The 21,940-nt window shown below is 37.6% G+C and overlaps 1 pseudogene; it reads left to right on the forward strand.

Annotated features, from left to right (window-relative positions):
• The window catches only part of LOC115526351, a 128,249-nt pseudogene extending 110,778 nt beyond the window's left edge, over positions 1 to 17,471 (forward strand).
• Positions 17,472 to 21,940: the final 4,469 nt, after the last annotated feature.

Consider the following 21,940-nt stretch of genomic DNA (forward strand, 5'->3'; position numbering starts at 1 on the left):
ACAACTTCAACATTCCATTATTAACAATATTGTTCTAAGTGATAAACTCACACAATTAAATACCGTATCATGGCCACAGAGGCAACACTGGTCATCTTGCTTCCAGCAGGATGATAGGAATTAATTTTCTTTGTCAAGGCATGGTATACTTCTGTTCTAAACTCTTACTGTGTACCTACTTTGGATACAACATTCCCGGAAATGACAATGAAACCAGATTTACACTAAGGCATGTAATCCAACTGTAATGTTGGATCAGAAAGTCAGGAAAAGACCAGGCAAACATTTACATAATCCCAAGTAGTGGGAGAGATAGACTCATATAATGAATGCAACACTGGCATTATGATGATACAGACATGATTTGGAGTACTGATTTGCTATCCTAATTGTGTGAATTTAGGAAAATGATTAACCTCACTTATTCTTGGTTTCCTCTGTTATAAAGGTGGAGGTTAATAACTGAACTGCATGTTTTTATGTAAAGACTAAATGGGGTAATATATAAAAAGTGTTGGCATATAGTAGGGGTGTTGCTTGTGATTTTCCTGATTTTTCCTGTGAGAATCTCCTGTCTTTGTCATCTTAGTAAATGGCAACTGCATCTTTTCAGCTACACAGTCCAGATGTGGACTTACTACTGACTCTTGTCCTTGACACGCACACCACATCTCATGTCCGCAGAAAACTTTTTTGTTCCACTTTCTGTATACTGGTCTCTATCTACCATTACCTTGGCCCTAAGGCACCCATGTCTCTTATCTATCCTCGTTTCTATACAGTTTATTCTCAATACAACCATCAGAATGACATTTGAAAAATCGAAGTCCAGCAAGTCACTCTTATTTGACCATCTTAAATTATTAATTTAAATTATTTGACCATCTTCTCAACTCACTTGGATCGAAAATCAAAGTCTTAAAATGGTTTATAATGTCCAGAATGATTAGACTTTCATCCTCAATACCTCCCACCTTTTCTCTGGCCCCATTATCTACCACTTTATCTCCCTGCTTCTTGTTCCAGGCAACATGGCCATGTTTCTGAACATGACAAGGAAGTCTCTGCCTCAGGATCTTTGCTCTTACTTTGTCTGCTTTAAAGGTTTTGCCTAACATTAGTATGACTCATTTCTTTCAGGTACTAGTTAAAATGCCACTCTATTGGAGAAGTCTTTTCTCATCATCTAATTTATATTAGTCACATGTCCTGTTACCACTTGGCCTTAATTTTCTCCATTGTCCCACCTAACACAGTCTCACCACACAGCTGGCTTATGTTCTGTTATTTCTACATGTAATAGAAGGAAAAGTATTTTGTCTGCTTCTCTTTCTTCTATATACAGGATTTAGTGAATGTCTGATACAGGATAGGCACATGATGAATATTTCTTTAAAGAATAAGTAAGTGAATAGATCATATACCAGAATGTACATTTGTAACAACGTTTCACATGTAAAAGGAAAAATCTGAAACAAAAGAACTCAGAAGAGAAAGTAATTATGGTTGCAAAATATATTCAGGAGAATCCAGATTATGTAAAAACTGGTCCATCAGGGAAACACACACACATGCACACACACACACACACACACACACATTGAAATAATATCTACCTCCTAAATACTAAGTAGAGTGCTAACACAGAGAAGGTTGGTCAATAATCATTTGTTAAACGGATGGGCAAAGTAAAAGATAAATGGAGGTGGATGGATGGATGGATGGATGGATGATGTGGGAATAAAGGAATTAAACTATGGGAATGAAAATTGGTGCAGTCACTCTGGAAAACAGTTAAAAATAGAACTACCCTATGTCCTAGCAATTGCACTACTAGGTATTTATCCAAGGGATATAGGTGTGCTGTTTTGAAGGGGCAGATGCACTCCAATGTTTATAGAAGTGCTATCGACAATAAACAAAGTATGGAAAGAGCCTAAATCTCCACTGACAGATGAATGGATAAAGAAGAGGTGATATATGGAATATTACTTGGCAATCAAAAAGAATGAAATCTTGCCATTTGCAATTATGTGGATGGAACTAGAGGCTATTATGCTAAGCGAAATGAGTCAGTCAGAGAAAGACAAATATATGATTTCACTCATATGAGGAATTTAAGATACAAAACAGATGAACATAAAGGAAGGGAAGTAAAAATAATATAAAAACAGGGAGGGGGACAAAACAGAAGAGACTCTTAAATATAGAGAACAAACAGAGGGTTACTGGAGGGTTTGTGGGAGGGGAATGGTTTCAATGGGTAAGGGGCATTAAAGAATCTACTCCTGAAATCATTGATACCCTATATGCTAACTAACTTGGATGTAAATTAAACAATAAATAAAAAGAGAGAGAGAAAGAGAGAGACAGAGAAAGAGACACAGAATCCAAAGCAGGTTCTAGGCTCTGAGCTGTCAGCACAAAGTCCCACATGGGGTTCAAACCCATGAACTGTGAGGTTCAAACCCACGAACTGTGAGGTCACAACCTGAGCTGAAGTCAGATGCTGACCTGACTGAGCCACCCAAGTGCCCTGGTCTTGCTGTCTTTTAAGGGTGGGGACTCCCTTCCTGATGCCCTCAGGGCTCTACCAGAGCGGAGCATGCTGGTTTTTAAAATTCTAGGTTTTAAGTCCCACTGTTTGCAAGAGCTCAGGAAATTAGGCCCCTTTTGCTTTCAAAGACAAATGTTATGGGAATTCATCCTCCTCATTCAAACAATAATAAATAAATAAATAAATAAATAAAGGAATTAAACTAAAATATTATTGAGTCTAAAATAAGTGAAGAAGGGGTGCCTGGGTGGCTCAGTCAGCTAAGCGTCGGACTTCAGCCCGGGTCATGATCTCATGGTTCCTGAGTTCAAGCCTCACTTCCGGCTCTGTGCTGACCTCTCAGAGCCTGGAGCCTGCTTCAGATTCTGTGTCTCCCTGTCTCTTTGTCCTTCCCCCACTTGTGTTCTCTCGCTCCCTCTTTCTCTCTCTCTCAAAAATTAAACATTAAAAAATATTTAAAAAAATAAGTGAAGAAGAATATGGAGGCCCACTAGATGTGTTATTTCCATGAATGAAAACATGACCATTAGATAGTCATGAGCATAGTAAGGATATTGTTCTTTTTGCTGGCAGAAATTTATGATAAGAGGCAATTTTGCATAGTAGAAAAGGTACAGGTTTGGGAGCTAAATCTGATTTTATTTCACAAGTCTGCCACTCTGTATATGAATAACTACAAGTACATTTCTTAACCTACACAAGCCTCAGTGTTCCCATCTGCAAACATAGGTATTTATGTTATGTTGTTGTCACAGTTATTGACATAGTGCATGAAAAGTGCTGATATATAATAGATGTTCATAAACAGTAACTAATATGATGTGGTGAGGACAACCATTGCCATACCCTGTTATCTTTGGTAAACCACCTAACCTTGAACTGTATGATGCCCCTTAAAAAGAAACTAAAAATAATATATATATATATACACACATATATATATTTTTTTAAAGAAATCAGTGGAATGTCAAGTTTTCGGAAAAGAAAAATTCATTTCATAGAATTCCGCGTTTTCTGAACTGATTAAATAATGCACTACTTTTGGGAATATGATATTTTACACATCAGCTAGTTCCGGGTTAAAATGTATCATACTGGTTAAACAGACGCTTTATAACCAGACTTGTGTTTCATTTCCTGCTCTGCCACACACACCTGTTTGACATTGGGAAAGTTAATTAACTTTCTAAGCCTCAGTGATCTCATCTCTAAAATAAGGATTAAAAATGCCTATATCTTAGGGTTGTTTTGAAGCCTGAAAAGTACATTTTACACAAGGCTCCTAACCTCATGTAAATGAGCTTACATTCAATTATTCTTCACAACAAACTATGAGGTAAGTAATATTATTATCCCCATTTGTAGAAGAAAATAGGAGGCACTGAGCGAGGAAGTAATTTGCTCAAGGACACAAACCTAAGGGAATGAAAGGGCTGGATGTGTACCTAGAGAATCTGGTTCTAGAATACTCCTAACCACTTAGTTGTATTGTTCCGCTATGCTTTCCTTGTGGGGATATACCATGACATTGAAGCCATTTGAAAAAGGAAGGAGTGCAACATTTTTTTATATTCCTGGAAACCAGCAAAAGCCCCTCTTGTACTACCTTAGTTGGGGCACTAGGACTTTTAAATGAAGGCTTCTCCGGTAAGAATTGGAAACTCAGGATAGTGCAGATTGTTTTTCCCATGGGAAAGTATTTTCAATTTCATTTTAGAATTCAAAAGAATAACATGATTTGCTGTAGTAAGCCGTGACTTTCATCAAATTGCTGAATTTTATCTAGTCTATAATATGACAGATATTCATACTGATATGTATAATATCTGGGAAAATGGGAAGTGGCAGGTTTTGAAGGAAGCTGTAACAAATGCACTTTTATGACAATGTGTCTATGGTCACGTTCTGACATCAGCTCTGTGACTTGGGATGATTCCCTTCACCTCTGTGATCTTCAGTTTCCTCGTGTGTAAAATCCGGACATAACGATTTACAGACTTGTGACCGCCAGATAACATCAATGTATACTAAAACCGTTTTCCAAGTGGAAGCATCGACTGGTTGCTTAGCACAGTTAGTGATAAATCATTCCAATCTCAGTTTTGAACACATGGTGTCCTCAACCCAAACTCTGCTTTCCATTTCCGCCTTTGGGAGACGAGCTTTTACCAGGACAGCAGTTCCTTAAAAACACATTTAAGCCAGGCAGTTTGAAAGAAAGAGTAGCCCATTTCCCTCCTCAGAGATACTCATCTAATATTTGACACGCAGCCATGGCTCTTTAAACATAATATATGGAACCAAATTTAGCTTTTTTCTTAATGACTTCTCACTTGCGAGAAACACAAGTGACTAAACGGAGTGTCATATAGTGACCCTGTGAGAGGCGAGGGGAGTGAGGACCTGCTGTGGTAGAGTCTCTGCTTTTTGGTACCTTTGGTCACATTGTCACCCACTTCACCTCCCCTGCCTAGGATCTTTAGGACTAAATTTAGCTTCCCATCAATTCTTCTGACTTATTGTCCGTAATCTACTGTGGGAGAAAATATTTCAAGACAAGTGCATTAAGATTATTACAACAGCATCATTGAGTTAAGTCTGGAGCAAGAGTCAAGAGTCTCTTCGAGAATAAGGGATGTAGTTTGGGTGGGGGGTGGTGGGGAAGGAAAGAAAAAGAAGATTGGATGATGGCTGGTGAATCTCCATAGAGATTGGGTCTTAGTTGACTCGCCAGTTTTGCAGGAAATCTTAACCCCGGGTAACTAAGTGTCTAATGCACTTCCCGAGTATTGGCAACATCAAATATCTTGGCAGGCTGGAAAGAATTTATGAATTCCTCTCATAAGAGGTTATAAAATAGTTCAGAAAAACAGGCAAAAAACTTAGGCTTCATTATTAAAACCACACAGTTACTTTGTGCCAAAAAGAGTCCTGACACTGGTATAGAAACGTCCTGCTCCAGCTGAAGGGTATTGAATGGGGAAGACACTAATTTAATTTTTATATCTAGAAAAAGACCAAAAAAAGAGAAATAACGGATTGATTTTAAATACATGTTCTGCTTGCTTTAAAAACAAATGTTTTTAGATACTGCAAAGATCATTTTCAACACATTTAGATATTTGGGCTTGATATATGCAAACAACTTTCTGAATTTTAAAACAAAGAAAGCAGGAAAACATTTCATTTAAAAATATATTTGACAATTTTAGATTACTGGGAAGAAAATCCCTCTTTGGGGCTTTCAGAGTTGTCTGCGGCATATGCCTAATTACCCCTCCTACATGAAGGAGGGGGGTTTTGTTTAGCCCTATTTATAATGTGCTCTTACTTTCAAATTGCATGTTTAACCACAGCAACGTTAGGCACAATGAATGTCATGTTGCTTTCATCCCAAATAGAGAAGTGAATGAGAGAGTGTATATGGTTCAGTTGTCTGGCCAAGATCTGCCACTTTTATTTGTTTTTCTACAAATTCTTCAAGTTTTTCTGTTATGCTCTGTGCTTATCTAATAATAGAGTATTACAAAGCAAATTATTTTGGTTTGTCAAGATTATTTTAAAGGTACAGCTTCCTAAAAAAATAATAATAAATAAAGGTACAGCTTCCTGGGAGTAATTTCCATTATAAAAATAGCTCGAACTGCAGGAGCAATCTGAAGAAGTTTGTGGCTAATAAATGGGCCAAAGATAAAAGCTTTCTCACTAATGAGAGAAAAAGAAATATTCAGCTCTGCTGACCTGTGGTGGGTTTTTATCTTCCTTCAAGAGAAGTGACTTTACTTGCAAGTACTTTTCAAGTCGTTATTAATTCTTAACTATGAAAGATTTTGAAAATTATTATACATTTTCTGAGGTCAGTATATTCTCAGAAGATGTTGAATTACCTAAAATATAATAGAACAAATTATATAAAAGTATTAATGTCACGAATCTTTGCATCACAAAGTTGTTGTTCTATTTGGGATTTGTCAATAATGTAGAAATACCTCATTTCTTATGTGTCAATCATTCAAATGAGAAAACGTAAAAGTTTTAGTAAAAACTTTCAAAGATGGGGGGTGGATATAGGGGTAACTGTAACCATCGATGACCAATTTTGGTTGGAAAGATCTTTAGGTGTCCTTGCAGAACACCTTGCAGAACGTGGCTGTTCATCTTATTATGTTGGGTCTATTAAACAGTTATTTAAACAAATGATGAAAGAAACAGGTATATTGAGTTTCATGTTATTTTTCTAATCTCTGCCTCTTTCCTTTTAGAATACAAGCAAAGTGACATTTATCACATATTATAAGCCTCATGGAAGTACAGAGAAAGAGAGAGAATGAAAATTATGGGAAAAATTGAACTGAGGAATTCATTCTAAGAATATTTTATTTATTTAGTACTTTAAAATTTAATGTTAGTTCAGGTTTAATTTTTGTCTTTAACTTCTTGCCAGAAGTTTTAAGGGTTTGAAATGTTAGGTTAATAATTTCCAACTAAGGTCATATAGCTGTAAAATTAAAGCTACAGAAGTTACTTTTTAAGTTATAGCAAAGTATGAAAAGATCCTTCCTCCTCTTTTCATTATTTATTATAGAAATGCCTGTGGTGATTTTAGAACTGAGCAATTCTTGTGCTGATTGATATCATTAACCTCTTCCAGATTAGTCTTTCCAAAATACGGCCATTATCAAAACAAAACTTCTCTGGTCAGATATCTCCATTTCTCCACTATACGTTAGGCCAGGAAAAGAGCATATAATGCAAATCTTCAGTAATGCTGTCCCAATTTATCATTCCATTCCTATTGACTGTTAACCTGTTTTGCATACACACAAGCTCTTCAATAAAGTGAAGCTACTTGCCATTCTGTAAATATGCACTTTCTGTGTGTGTGCGTGTTGGCACTTCTACTTGAAATCTTCATACTCTATATTCATAGTTCACCTCAGCTCTAGCTTGTTAATTCCTCTTGTTTCTCGTCCTTTCTTTCGGAAGTAATCGCCTTCTTTCCTGAACTGTCCTTGTGCTTCAATTCTTTCAAATGGCATGGGACCTACTTAATTTATATATGCAGCAGATAAATATATAATTTATTTTTATATATGATATGTAAATATATAATTTATTTATATATGTGATATATAAATATATATGCACGTATATATGATGTAAGTATACGGGAATATAAGTGTGCATATATGTGTATGTTTCAGCATTCGGTCTGGGGTCAAGGTTTAAATCTTGACTTCTCCCCATAATGTGTGAGTGTTCTTGTGTAAATTCTCTAATCTCTTTGTGCCTCAATGTCCTCATGTAAAAATGCAGTTGATAAAGGTACTTTATAGTGTCATTATGGACATCAGATAACACAGGTAAGAGTCTGAGGATTGCATCTAGCTTATACCTTGAGCTCAATAAATGTTAGCTTTTCTTATTATTACATGTCACAAATTCATCTTATTTTATGTATTACATATATTTCACATGATTTTTATGAAACAACATCTTTAGTACATCTATTTGTGTTCATTTTTGTCACCAAAATGTTTATACAAATGTCCTTATGAAGTATTTATACATAGCACCCCCCCAAAAAAATATATATATATAATTTTAAATTTGAAAGGAGTTTCAAACAAGTGCTGTGAGAAAAGTTAGGTTTATATAAAATTTTATCAAAAGCAAATACCACTTTACTAATAGGCATGTTAGGAAAAAAACCCAAAGCTGGACACATATTTAAGACAGTCATTAGCACTAAACATATAGAATGCTACTGTGAAAGTATCAGCCCAAATATATAGAGACAGCCTACAAAGTTCCAGATGTTCTAGGGGTGATGTGACACCCGTGAGGTCTCGTGCTGTGGTGCAACCACCCATTTCCCAACTCTGCCGTCACACTCGGTGGCGTGTGAGGGATGCTGACAGAACTGCATGTCCTCCAAGATGACCAGTGCTTGAGCCACCTGTAACCCCAGAAGACTCACCACTGAAGCCAGTCTGCAGGAGGTTGTCATTAGAATCAATTATCCATGCTTAATTAAAAGACAATGAAGATATTCTTGTCACACTTCTTTACCTCAGTTCTGACCCAACTCTGTAAGCTATCAGCTGGATTTCTGTCCCCTGTGTACATCTCCTAATCTCAGACTTCCCCAACTCCTAGAGCCCTTCTCCCATGCCCTCTAATACATGTGGTCTAAAACAGATCTTCTACACTGTAAGCCTCCACTCCAAACATTCTTTCCCACAACACCTCTCTGTGAATTGGAGTGACAAAGCCCCGAAGCTCTCTTAAGGGTGACTACTTCTTTCTCTCACACTACATACTTTCCATGGGGCTGGGGCTGAAGGTGGAGGAGTATTCTACCTGCTCTCATTCCTGGCTCCGAATGATTTCTCATCACTCCCCGTCTTAATAAGCTTGGGCTGCTATGGCTTAGCATCACAGACTAGGTGACTTAAACAACTGACATGTATTTCTCACAGTTCTTAAGACTTGGAAGTCAAAGATGAAGGTGCCATTTCCTGGTGAGGGCTCTCTTCTTTGATTTCAGGTAGCTGCTATCTCACTGTGTGCTCACACTACGTTTTTTGTTTTTGTTTTTGTTTTTTGTGCACAGGAGAGAGAGAACTCTCATGTCTCTTCTTATAGGGCACTAAACTCATCATGAGGGTACCCTGCACATGACCTCATCTAACCCTAATTAACTTCTAAAGACCCAGCCTCCACATACCTTCACACTTGGAGTTAGGGCTTCAACAGAAGAATTGAAGGGGACACACAGTCATGTAATTCATAACACTCCCTTAAATCCCAACTATTTTGAAATTCACGTTATCTGACTATACTACATAACATTTCGAAATTTTGTAGTCAATAGAAATTATTCACTTAAGTATTAACACCTGAGTCATTCTCCTCTTTACCTGTAATTGTTGCTTATTATATGGTCTTCAGCATTTAGTAGATTGAAGGTTCATGTCACTGGGGCTTTCAGATCTTGTCATCCTTATTTAAAATTTATTTGATATAAATTTTTCCTCTTGCCTGTCTATCCACTTCATCTCATAGTAATTTGTAGATTTTTTTTTTACTTCCAATAAACATATGACATCTCAAATCTTGATTTAAAGTATCCTCTCTTGGGGTGCCTGGGTGGCTCAGTAGGTTAAGCATCCGGCTTCGGCTCAGGTCATGATCTCACAGTTTGGGAGTTCGAGCCCACATTGGGCTCTGTGCTGACAGCTCAGAACCTGGATCCTGCTTTGGGTTCTGTGTCTCTCTCTCTCTCTTCCCTTCCCCCATTCATGCTCTGTCTCTCTGGTCTCTCAAAAATGAAGAAACATTAAAATTTTTTTTTAATAAATAAAATATCCTCTCTTACTACAACCTTCTAACATTTACAAAAAAATTTTATGTTTTATTTTTTTTGAGAGAGAGTGAGAGAGAGCAGGGGAGGGACAGAGAGAGAGGGAGACACAGAATCCAAAGACAGGCTCCGGGCTCTGAGCTAGCTGTCAGCACAGAGCCTGACGTGGGTCTGGAACTCACAAACCGTGAGATCATGACCTGAGCCAAAGTCCAACACTTAACCAACTAAGCCACCCAGGAGCCCCTAATCTTCTAACATTTCAACTCACTGACTTTGCATACATTTCAACAATTCTTTTCTTTCCCTGAATCGTACAATCCATTAAATTTATCACTTTTTTAAGTGTTTACCAGCATACCCAATCTGTGGTCTGATATGTACTCTTGTACACAACTTATATTCCTTTATCCATCACCATAATTTCTTGCTCAATATAATCAAGATACACAACCCACTATTCCTCTGGGTTTCTCACTTGGCAAAATCCCAACTGTGATTACATGCAAAATTTCACCTAACTTCCAGAAATAAGGACTGAAACTGATTTGCCTCCCTTTAAATTTATAACTACAAATTTGGCATGCATGATCACAGGAGCCTGTCAATAATACTTGTTTTCATTGGCAATTCCCTTTTCTAGTTTTAGAGACAATAATTTTATACTTTCTCCGCTCAAGGAGAAATTCTCAGATTGACTCCTGGAATTCTAATTCTGCAGCAATATTTTCTCTCACGTGTTTTGACATTGTGGTTTCTTCTCACTTTACTTCTGAAGATTATATTGTATATATTCTTTATATTCTGAGACTAAACATTTCAAGCCCATTGTTAATATTTCTCTTTCAAATGTTATTTTAAATTTCTATCTGCTATTTATATATATCTCTCTCTTTCTCTCTCTCACTCTCTCATCTCATTGTATGCAGAGCAGGAGAAAATAAAAGTATATGTTCAGAACATCATCTTGCTCTAATCCCATTTCCCATTTTTTTCTGAATTAATGTTTTGTTTATACTTTGAACATAATCATGTGTGTGTAGTCTTAAAATATATAGTTTGAGCTTTGATATATTTCCTATCAGACTCTGTCTACTGTACACAATTGTTTAGATTTTTTCAAACACATCTTAAACACAGCATATCCAAAAATAAACTAATTTTCTTCCTAAACGCAATCCCCCTTTTTAAAAAGTATAGATTTCAAAGAATGGCAGCACTATCTAGTCTGAGCACACCATTGATGCCTCCTCTCCATTACCCTCGCTTCTCACCATCATTCCCAGGTCACTATCATATACTACCATGTCTTATCTTGATTATGGAAATAGCATCTAATTAGATTCCATGCTTCTAGTCTTCCTCTTCTTTGGTTTATTTTCTAGGTATTTATAAAGGCTATTCTAAAATAAAACTTTATCAATGTAATATTCTCATTAAAAGCTTCAAAACATTTTAATGCTCTTAGTCCACCGTGAAAAACATTATCGATTACCCAACCAACAGCCATTCCTCCCATTTTTCTGGCCAGAGGAGCCTATCCCCTATAATACTCACTGAAAATGATACTTCCTTTCCTAGATGTGCTTGCAGCTCGAGAGTCAGCAAATAACTCAATCTTGGCCAACTGAACCTGAGACATGACCTATTACAGAGCTTCTCACAAACATTATCCTCCTTGACAAAATGAGAGTGATGAGTAAAGATTATTGTATTAGCTCCTACTGCCCCTTCTGGCTCTGTTCTTGCTTCTCTGTAGCCTATTCCTAATATGGCAGCCACTTAAAAAGGAAAACCTTTAAAAGGAAGTCAAATCATGATGCATCTTTACTCACAACCTCAGGTGGCTTCCTGTCTCACTCTAAATGGCAAAGTACATAGACTAGCCTATAAATTTCTATATAATCTACCTACCCCCATTCTCGCTGATGCCATGCCTAAGATGGTAGCCCAATATGTATGAGACACAAAATTGAGAAGCTGAGGAGTATGTAAATACAACCTGTATTTATTTTATTTTATTTTATTTTATTTTATTTTATTTTTTTATGTTTGTTTTAGAGATGGAGAGAGCACATGTGAGTGAGCAGGGGAGGTACAGAGGGAGGGAAGAGAGAGAATTTTAAGCAGGCTCTATGCCTGATGCAGGGCTCAATCTCATGACCATGAGCTCATGATCTGAGCCGAAATCAAGAGTCAGACACTTAACCACTGAGTCACCCAGGTGCCCTGCAACCTGTATTTTAAAGAAAGCTGCAAATAATTGGGATCATAACTTTTTAAGAACTTACTAAAAAATGATTGAACAGGCTTTGGTATACTTAGATATCAACTTAATTTTTCCACATCCTTTTTGGCCACCTGAATAAGCAAATGACAGGGGAGAAGGAAAAAAAAGGAGAACTGTGGGACTTGTGCCAAATGGAGAGCTGTGTGTTTTCCTTCCTGATCCCCATGGGAGATGCCTTACCCTAAAGCCAAAGTGAGAAGGCTTCCAAGAGCCACTGATAGGAATTGGACGTATTTGCAAAAAGGGGAAACTGGTGTCTTTAATTTGAACATTCACTAATGCAGACGTGCTAACCTGTTTCCTGTGCTTATTTAGCAGCAAAAAGATTTAGACAGAGATGGCCAGATGTAAAGAAGGGATGTCAGTGAACAACCTGCACACATACTCCTCTCCCAACAGGAGGTGACAAGGGTGAAATTTTGTATGGGTGAAGTGCAGTTGCAGAATATAGCTGTAATCGATACGCCTTGCTGTTGCCTCAACCCACTTGATCCATTTGATGTGAGCTGACAGAGTAAGAAGCATGGAATATGCATCAAATGATGAGACTCAAAGTAAGAGGCTGGCGAAGAGGTTCATATTGAGCTAGATGTCTCCAGAGAATCATGTAGTGGGTTTTAGCAGTGCATGTACCCACTGACAGAAGTAGCTTTTGAATGCCTGCTACACAAAGGATATTGACAATGACACTTTGCCAAAAATTCTGCTTTATGGCACCAGTATCTGAGAACCTAGAACCAAAAGAAGGATGAAAGGAGTGAACAAGACCACTACCTTTCCAAACCATGAAAGAAGAAAAGAAATATAATTAAAACAGATATGAAATGGAGGGATAACTGAGTTAATTAGGACTCCTAAATAATTAAAATTGCACAGAAAGTCATTAGATCTGAAAAACGTGATTGAATACTGAGGGCACAGAGATTTTACATATCACAATTGGTGGCACAGACCAATAATATAGAATCATTTTACATTTGTATCACAATAAGTTTTCGTATCACCCAATATAGCAATCCTTTAGATAGATGCTTTGTTTTATATTGCACCCTCCTTCTGGGGAGCACAGTGTTTTTCTCATTTATCAAATAATCGTAATTCATAGAGAAATTAAGACTGAAAAAGTTGATTTCCCCCAAGAGGATAATTATAGGCTTGGTCATAAGCTGTCTCAAATACTTTACTCATTTGAATTCATACACTCCATCTTTGATAATAAAGGCAGTTTTTGTGTAAATGTAAGTTTCACTCTTACATAAGGAATTCTCAGACACTTTTAGTGGAAATAATTTTACTATTTTAGTTTTCTCATTCTTAAAAATATGAAGTTTCCCTGGAAATGTAAACTGGTGCAGCCACTCTGGAAAACAGTATGTAGGGTCCTCAAAAAAAACTAAAAATAGAATTACCCTATGACCTAGCAATTGAATTACTAGGTATTTATCCAAAGGATACAGGTGTGCTGTTTCAAAAGGACACATGCACCCCAATGTTTATAGCAGCACTATCAGCAATAACCAAAGTATGGAAAGAGCCCAAATGTCCATCGATGGATGAATGGGTAAAGAAGGTGTGGGTATATATATACGGTGGAGTATTACTCAGAAATCTTGCCATTTGCAACTATGTGGATGGAACTACAGGGTATTATGCTCAGTGAAATTAGTCAGAGAAAGACAAATATCACATGAATTCACTAATACTAGGAGTTTAAGAGACAAAACATGTTCAAACATAAGGGAAGGGAAACAAAAATAATACAAAAACAGGGAGGGGAACAAAGCATAAGAGACTCATAAATATGGAGAACAGAGGGTTACTGGAGGGAGTATGGGAGGGGGGGAAGAGCTAAATAGGTAAGGGGCATTAAGGAATATACTCCTGAAATCATTGTTGCACTATATGCTAACTAATTTGGATGTAAATTAAAAAAAAATAACATTTAAAAATATATGAAGTTTACCAACTTTTTTAGAAATCACTTATGTTTCTGAATGTGTTGAGTGAGATTGTATCAGACCAATACTAACAACTTAAACAACTATTCTAAGGAGTCTGAGGGTTCTCCATACAATCAAAATCTGAGAGGGTAGGTAGGAGGGAAACACAGAGAGAGGAACATGGCACTTAACTCCTTTTTCCCTCTAGATGCATCTGTTCGTTCCAAATGTGGAGAGGGGACTGAAAAGATGAATCTTTTCTAGTGGTTCCACTAGACTGCAGAGACAGAAATTGGGCATCACACCTGCTAAGGTAGAAAGGCCTCATAAAACAAGCCAGGCCTAAAGGAGTTCAAAAACTGGAAGTTTTTCCCTTCTAGAGAAAGATAACATGATATAGAACTTCTAATAATCTTTATAAAATTTTATTAAAATTTTCCAGTACTTAATGACAATTAGCCCAGCAGTTTGGAGTTATTAAGTGGGAATATTAAAACAAGTGTGACTAAAATGTTCAATAAAACAATGAGAAGGAGAATTTTGGCAGAGAATGACAATCTATGAAGAAAAAGTTAAAAGCATGTAACTGGAAAATCCAAGATAGAAAGCTAAGAACAAGTTAAGTGGATATGATAATCAAAGGGACACAGCTGAAGAGAGAATTAAGGAAACTGAAGACAGGCTTACCAGAAAATATCTAGACTGACACAAGAATTGTCTTGTTTGCTTGATTTGCCACTATATGTAGAGTAACTAGCACAATTCTTAAACATAGTAGGCATCTACCACTTCTACTACTAGTACTTGTTATTACTGCTTATTATTACTACTATTACTACCAATACCACTATTTCTAGCTTCAAAATACTGGTTAGCAATTATTGAACACTCACTATGTGCTGGGCATGATTATGAAAACTTGAAGGTGTTAATCCACTTGATTTATACTAGAATTTAATTAAGAGATAACTAGTGTTGTCCTCATTTTATAGATGATAAACTGGAGCACAAAAGATTAAGTAAGGGCGTCTGACTAGCTCAGTCAGTGGAGCATGTGATCTCGGGGTTGTAGGTTCTAGCCCCACTGTGGGTGTAGAGATTAGTTAAAAATAATAAAAATGACTAAGTTGTTTGAGGTCATATATTTAGTGGAATAGTCAATATCAACTCTTCATCAACTTAATCCTATTATACTGATTCTCAAAAGTGTCAATAAGCTGATGAAAAAAAAAACAAGCAAAAAGGATTTGAGGGAGAGAATGGGAAAGAGGAAGAGAAGGATGCCTAACTACTTTCTCAGTTATCTTTTCAAAGTTTTCCATTTCTTTTCTACATGTAAAAGGAAGTGTTCCTATGAAAGTAAAATCTTGATCATTTTGATATTAGTATAGGATGGGGAAAGGGAAAAATGGCATCTGGTCTACATCCCTAACTTTATTATCCATAATATTATTTAACATCATCATAGTTTCTATAACTTTCAATAGCAAGCAACTTAATGCTAATTTTTTACTGTGGATTTTGTACTGGGAATAATAGAGTCACTTGTCTATAACTTGTCAGAAAGTCTAGATTAATGAGCTAATGTTGAGGAAGCATATGAAATGCAAAGTAGACATTTGAGAGATTGTCTAAAGGTTTTATTAAAAACAAGCAGAGGGAGTTCTATTGAACACACATGGAATATATGCTGATATTGAGTAGTGACAGTATCCTCAAGGTTCCAGCATCCCCAACTTTGAGAGAATTTGCAGTCTTGAAAATTAAAAAGTCACCGACACAACAAATAATTTGTATTTCTACACTTTATGCTCTAAAAATGCTAGTGTTTGAAATATTTCATCACAGTGTTTAAAATTGTGAACTACTTGAAAAATGAAGAGAGTTACAAGCATCACATAGATAATCCATTTGACTATAAATGTTTGGGGTTTGGGGGATACAAATATTTAAAACTGCCAGGTCTCACTCAAAGAAACATATTTTATATCCCCTGTAGCCTTAATACATGTCTTCTGTTCTTGTTGACCTTCCTAAAAGTATCTATTCACTTTCTGTTTTTTAACAAATTGTCCAATACAGACCATTAATAAAAAAAAAAAAAGAGTAGAGATTTTCTCTCAGAAGTGCCCGAAAAAGATTTCTTTGACTTACCAAATAAATATTAATTACATTCATTGTATTAGATATTCTTAAGTCATTTAGAATGGATTTTCTAAAATAGGTTAAGTAGAAATATGTAATCAAATGAAGCAGGGTCACTATATTTCACACCCCAAATAAAACTAAGCATGCAAATAGGAAAGTGACATTTAATTATACAAACAGAAATTAGAAAAAAAGAATGAAAGAGAGCATTTTACTTTTTTCATAGTTACCAGGATTTTATTAACAGAGATATTTAAAACATGAAAAAATGATTTAATTCTTATTTAAACCTATTCATAACACTGCAATTATGTTTAAGTCATTTAATGTGTTAATGATAATCACCATTATTAATATTTTTTTTATGCTTCTGCACATTCTAAGGTCAAAAGAAGTGATGAAAGACAGCCCAGTTGTGCTTTGTATCTTCCAAATTTAAAAATTTGATTAACAATATTCAGAATCAGTGAACTATTTAAATCTTACAAAAATACTCACTTTTCTAAGATGGTCCTGAAAAAGCTTGTTCCTTTATTTGGAAAGTGTTGAGAGTCTATTACATGCCAATACCTTTGTAGACCTGGAACCATAGTAGTAAATAATACAGAGAAAACCCTGCCCTCATGGAGCTTATAATTCACTCAAGGGAAAATAGACATAAAAAATTACATCTGCTGGCAGAGCCGAGATGCGTGCCCCAAGCGGTCCGCCTCCGCTGCCTGTAGCCCGGGGCCCCAGCAGCAGCGCCCCCACCGGGTGGAACATCTTCCCCCCACAACCTCAGGGCAGCCGGCACCTGCCAGGATGCGGCCGTTGTGTGCTATAAGGACTCGCCTTCTATCTGCCAGCAGTCCCAGGGAAAACCGTGATCAGCATCATGCCAGCTGAGGTTGGTGTCCTAGTTGGAAAAGACAGGTCAAGTTTTCTTCGTGAATGAGCTGACACTTGGGGGCCAAAAATATTGTTATCCAGGACTCGCTGCTGCAGAACGGGGAATTTACCGCGGATCTTCCTACCGGAAGGGCTGGTGGAGCTCTCACTTTCAGAGCCACTATCACCACGACTGCCAAGACGCCAGTCGTGCCGATGGGCAAAGAAGGTGTCCCCTGTGGTGTGATCAACAAGAAACGTTATGAAATGGCCTCCCACCTGCCATGTTCCCAGTGCTGACCTCTCTGTCCCTTTCCCCAACTACTCCCCACTGGTTTTCCACCCGTCTCCTTCCCATGCAGAACATACATCATTTTTATTTGGCAGGAGGCATTACCCCACATCCGTTATTGCTGACAAAACCGCGTGGGCTAGGGGCTGGGGCTGGGGCTGGATGCACAGACAACTCCCCCTCCCCTCACCCCTCCTGTGTGTGGTTGGAAAACTTTTTTGTTTGGGTTTTTTTTTCCCTGAATAAAAATGAGTCTACGAAGAAAAAAATTAAGTCTTACGAAGATTATGAACAATGTGAGTGTGAGTTGGGTGAGGAGCAATTTAAGTATGCAAATATGACTTGCAGAGGTGGTGATCTATGAGCAGAGACCAGATGACAAAAAGCGACCGAGGCTATGAGCAGGTAGCAGAGCCCCCCAGCAGAGGAACAGCAGGCCCTTCACCCAAAGGAGATTCACATGTTCCAGTAACGGAAAGAAGTTCCTGTGGCGGGAGCACCGAGAGGCAGCTGTGTAGGAGATGGATCATAGAAGAACAAGGAAGACAGCCTTCAGACCATTAGGGAGCTATCTGCATAGTCCGGGTGAGGATGCTAACACTGATGCGTGGACCAGGTGGTAATGGTAGAGATGGAGCAGAGCAGCCAACACTCAGAATGGATTCATTGCTTGGCTTTTAAGTCTTCAATTAAATTGAACCTCGGCGAGTATTTGCTCTTGATATTACATTTTTAGGTTCTCGTGTATCCCTTCAATTAGTTTTCATTCCTAATTAATATAATTTGTTTGTTTTTCATTTAATCATGGACAGCGTCGACCAGGTTGGAAGGAAAACCACATCTGGATCTTAATAAATCAGTATATGTGAGACTATTTATACTTTCACTTCTGAGCCTGGAATAGAAAAGGAGGAATGTAATTTTTAAAAATATAATTTTCTTTCATATAGATTATATATGGTGAGTTTGGCAGCTCTTTCAGGGTTGGAGGCCAATTTGCTGAATAAGTTCTTTTGACAAACTAAGATTTGAAATATGACCAAGAAAGTTATCTGTGAATTTTTAGTTTTTCCTTTAACAAAGATTTCTAAATGCACCGTTATAATCTCTATCACAAAGCCTTTAACAAGAGATCATTTTAGTGGAACAAATTTTATATGTCAGTATTACTGTACATAATTCTACCTTTTTAAATGCACATCTATGGCCCATTTCTAACTTTTAATTTTAGAAGTTGGAAATCCCCATTATACATGGAAGAAATATAGCCTATGCATATATAATATATATTTTCATGTTAAAGGACAAAAGTCATATATTTGGAGATCTAAAATCAGCTCCAACTATTTCTACTCCAGCTCCTTTCTTTGAGGCAGAACTTTCTTCAAGCCATGCTAAATAATTTTCTACTGTAGCTCAAGCCCTCTTGTGCCTGTAATAGCCATGTACAGAATAATAGAACACTAAATCTCTTTAACTGGCTTTGATTTTTTTAAATATGGTTAATTCAATATTTAATTTAATATAAAGAGAATGTCTGGACAAATAATACATTTTTATATCCAAGCTGTCACTTTTACAAAACTACATTACTTCCAGCTCCTACATCCTCAACATTTCCTAATAATTTAAAGTTTATATTGATAGTTTCAATAAAATTTCAACGTAATCTATATTTTTAACTCATTGCAAGCTGCTTTTTCTGGGCCTTCTTGTCCAATCTACTCAAACTCGTCTGAAAAAAACCCTGAATATTCCAATCTCTGAGTTAGCGCACCATTATCAGTCCATGGTTTTCACATCAAAATATCCCCTGTTCCTCTAGAACCTTCTAAATACTAATCTGTCAAAGCTGAACAAAGATCCATCTCCTCTGTGACACCTTTTTTGACTATTCCGTCAGTTGTGTCTCTTCCTACATTATTCGGTAAGATTCATGTGAGACTTAGTTAATAACTGTCTTTTTTGCTTTTTTTTTTGTTTTGGTACATGTTTATCTCTCACTTCTTGACTGTAGGAGTTCTTTTGTTGCGTTTGTTTAGTTGAATGCATTCCGAAGAAGAAACATATGCTCTCCATTTGAACAGAGTTCCTAGAATATCCCACAGATGTATACCCATTCTATTTATTTCTTGCTGACCACTGTGGGTGCTAATTTGATGATTCTATTCTGTATATCTTCCTTAGAGTACAGAACAGAGGATAAGTTTCTCACTCCACTAAACTGAGAGATGGAGGGAGCTTTACATTGTCTTCTAGTCATCATTCAGTTGGACAGGGATAAGAAATGTGTTGCTCACATTTCAGAAGTAAGAATTTTCTTTTTGTCACCCTCGACTTCTCTTTGGATATGGAGAGAGCAAAGGGCTAAAAGAACTCCATGAAGAAGTCAGGGAAGAATATCTGACTTGCAAATCCAACCTGTGTCAGGAGAAGCCAAAGAAAATAGCAGGCTTCTAGTAAACTAAAGTTACAAAGAATCTCAGTGGAATAGGACCAAACAAAAAAGATCTGTGGAAGATAAAGCTTCTGTTCAGAAAAGACAGCACAAGGCAATGGAGGAGTAAGACTTTGGAAGAAGGTACTGATTCCTTCAGTACTTTCTGAAGTTCCACCAGCCAACCTGCCTTCGTGGAGACATCCTGTGGGCCTGGTGCCAACAGCAAAGCTGAGCACCAAAGGCCGGAAATTAGATGCACGTAAGCAACTCTGTGAATATGCTTACCCTGATCAAAATAAGAACGTTCCTATCACCACAAAGGAGGCCAGGAATCTCACAGTCAGAAAGAAGACCAAAGACAGACAAGAGGGAAATGTCCCTGGAAAGTTCTGGAAAAAAGGTATCTTCTGATGGAATGCACACCCCTGAAGTGGCTGCTCCCCCTAAGGGTCGGAGGTGCCTGCCTCCTGAAGGGAATCCATACCACTGTTGTGACAATGTTGGGCCCAGATGCTGTGATTACCTCCTGGTCCAGAAACTGCAACCAGGGACTGGGAAGATGGAGACAATGGAATAGCCACAGGAGGCCTATGGTGTCAGATAGTTTCATTGGGAGAAGTCTGCCTGAAGACACAGAGGGTTGGGTTCACCTGCAATTTCATGCAGAAACAAGCCTGAGTGCCCTGAAAAATGGGAGAGTATGTGTTCTCTTCTGGCTTCTGGCCTGCCATTTTTCTACCCGCCCCCCCCCCCCACCTGGAGGACCAATATGCTGTACCCCAAATGTTTCAGAAGAATAAAGTATTAATGAAAAGCCTCAATGAGATTATAATACCAGGAAAAGAGGTACATCTGTAATTATAATTTTTTTATTTTTATTTATTTTTGAGAGTGAGCATGCAGGCGTAAGGGAGGAGTAGAGAGAGAGGGGAAAGAGAGAGTCCTAAGCGGGCTCCCTGCTGTCAGCACAGAGCCCAATGTAGGGCTTGATCTCACTGTTCATGAGATCACGACATGAGCCGAAATCAAGAGTTGGGTGCTCAAACCGATTGAGCCAACCCAGGTGCCCCATGCGTGATTATAATTAGCGGTGGGAAGGGAACCATGGTCAACTCCATAGTACACTGACAGCTGGATGGAAGGCGGCTCCCACACCTCCCATGCTTCCTGCTTACAGAACACACAAGCTGGTGGGTACAGGTGTTATCCTCAGAACGTCAACAAGGCCTGAGGCTTCGTGGGTTGGGATACAGAGGTTCTTATGTTTGAAATTGGAAAAGCATTACAGCAATTACCATTCATTCCAGTTAATAAAAATAAAAGGTCATTCATACTACCAAATGTTTACCCTTCTGAAATTGAAGTGGGAGCCTGAGCTGCCACCATCATGGCAGGGGTGAAGTGGAAAACAGCTGTGTTTCCATGCTGGACCTCCCTTCTCTTGGGATTCCTCTTGGGAGGCGGCTACCTTCTCAGTTTCCTGACTTCAAGCTGTTGAGTATTTTGTTAATGTTTTACTTTATTTATGAGAGAGAGAGGGAGAGGGAGAGGAGAGAGAAAATCCCAAGCAGGCTCCCAGCTGGCAGTGTGGGACTCCTACGTGGGGCTTGATCCGACGAATCATGAGACCATAAACCTGAGCCAAAATCAGGAGTCAGATGCTTAACCAATTGAGCCATCCAGACACCCTTAAAACTGCTTGAGTATTTTTAAACCAAAGGGAAAGCGGTTTATTCTTTCCCACTCCCAAAAACATACTGTTAATATAAAAAACAACATTTTTTTGATGTTTTCTTAAGAACCTGAGATGCTGTGCTGTGTCTCTGGGATAAAAACACAGGGCACTTTTGCCCGTATTGTTTCCACTTGTAACTGTTATGTATGTTTCTGCTACTTAAAAATGTTTAAGATTACTTCTGAATCAGAAATATATTATGTATTTGGTTTTTAAATGTATATATAAAATCATCTATTGTTTATAGCAGACCACATGCCTTGTGGGCAGATTATTGTTAATATTCTTAACTCAGAATTAAG

Source organism: Lynx canadensis, chromosome D1 (genome assembly GCF_007474595.2).
Source record: "Lynx canadensis isolate LIC74 chromosome D1, mLynCan4.pri.v2, whole genome shotgun sequence".
NCBI classification, from domain to species: Eukaryota; Metazoa; Chordata; class Mammalia; order Carnivora; family Felidae; genus Lynx; species Lynx canadensis.